The sequence below is a fragment of the Agrilus planipennis genome, unplaced genomic scaffold, assembly GCF_000699045.2.
Source record: "Agrilus planipennis isolate EAB-ADULT unplaced genomic scaffold, Apla_2.0 scaffold122, whole genome shotgun sequence".
Classification (NCBI taxonomy): domain Eukaryota; kingdom Metazoa; phylum Arthropoda; class Insecta; order Coleoptera; family Buprestidae; genus Agrilus; species Agrilus planipennis.
The window spans coordinates 22,479-23,977 of NW_020438884.1; positions in this window are offsets into that span (position 1 = coordinate 22,479).

Here is a 1,499-nt window from a genome sequence, read left to right on the forward strand (position 1 = left end):
GGGGTTGAAAGTTGATTATTTTGACAATTTTCATACACTATAATTCAAATAAAATTCAATAAAAAAATTATTTTCAAGCGGGTGGAGGTGGGGGATCGAAAGAGGGTGGTCACTTGAACAAAACCCGATAACCTAACTTAACCTAACCTACCCTATTGATAAAGCTATTTAAATAATGTTTTACATAACTTTCTGAATATTTTTATGTATTTTTCATTAGTTTTACCTTTGAATATTGTTTAAGAATGACTATATAAATATTTACATGCCTAGAAATGCATAAAAATTGGCATATTTATTAACTTTGAACCCCCATAACTTTTTATGAGGGTGAGACCGCCACGAACTTTTTATGGTACAGTGATGGGGGAGACCTCTAGTTTTAGGGAAATGCGAAGATTAGCTCAGGATAGGAAAGGGTGGAGGTGCGTGTCCAACCATCAGACTTAAAACTAACGACCTTATTATGATGATGATGATAATGATGATGTGTATAAATTTTATTTTGATTATAATTTATGTTTATGATTATCAGTATCTCTAGTTAGAGAAATTTTCGACTTAGATAAATTCGAGGTAAAAAGTTTGAAAGAGATGTAAAATTGCCTGTCAAAAGAACAAAAATATAATCGATTTAGAAACGATTTACAGTTACAGAAGTTCGAGTTACAGAACTTGAACTGTATTCCGAATTAGTTTTGCATTTGCCTACAATGCCATTAACCTTAAAACAAACGAGAAAGTGAAAGCGTTTCGTTTGAACTTGATCTCTCTTGGGGGTCACATGCAAGTGTGTGACTCAACGTGAATTTAGTTAAACAGATACGCATAAAAAAGCATGGTCCAAGTGGGGCAAATTCACCCAATGACCTTGTCATGTCAAGTTTATAAATATGAGAGGTATGCATTGCTGATTTACATAATTTCACAAGCGAATACATTAAAAAGATGGTTCAACAGGTTGCAAATTATATAATCTTTCAGATCATTAACACACGCACGTTATATAATTTGGTAAATGTCTAGATGGTGGGTGGGATCGAATGAGGAGGTCTTCCCCACAACTGTACCATAAAAAGTTCCTGGCGGTCTCACCTCCATAAAAAGTTATGGGGGTTAGATGGGGTTGGGGGTAGGGGGATCGAAAGAGAGTAGGGGGATCTAAAGAAGGTGGTCACCTGAGTAAAACCCCATAAAAAATTTGCGGCGGTCTCACCCCCATAAAAAGTTATGGGGGTTGAAAGTTGATTATTTTGACAATTTTCATACACTATAATTCAAATAAAATTCAATAAAATAATTATTTTCAAGCGGGTGGAGGTGGGGGATCGAAAGAGAACTTGAACAAAACCAGATAACCTAACCTAACCCAACCTACCCTATTGATAAAGATATTTAAATAATGTTTTATATAACTTTCTCAATATTTTTATGTATTTTTCATTAGTTTTACCTTTGAATATTGTTTAAGAATGACTATATAAATATTTACATGCCTA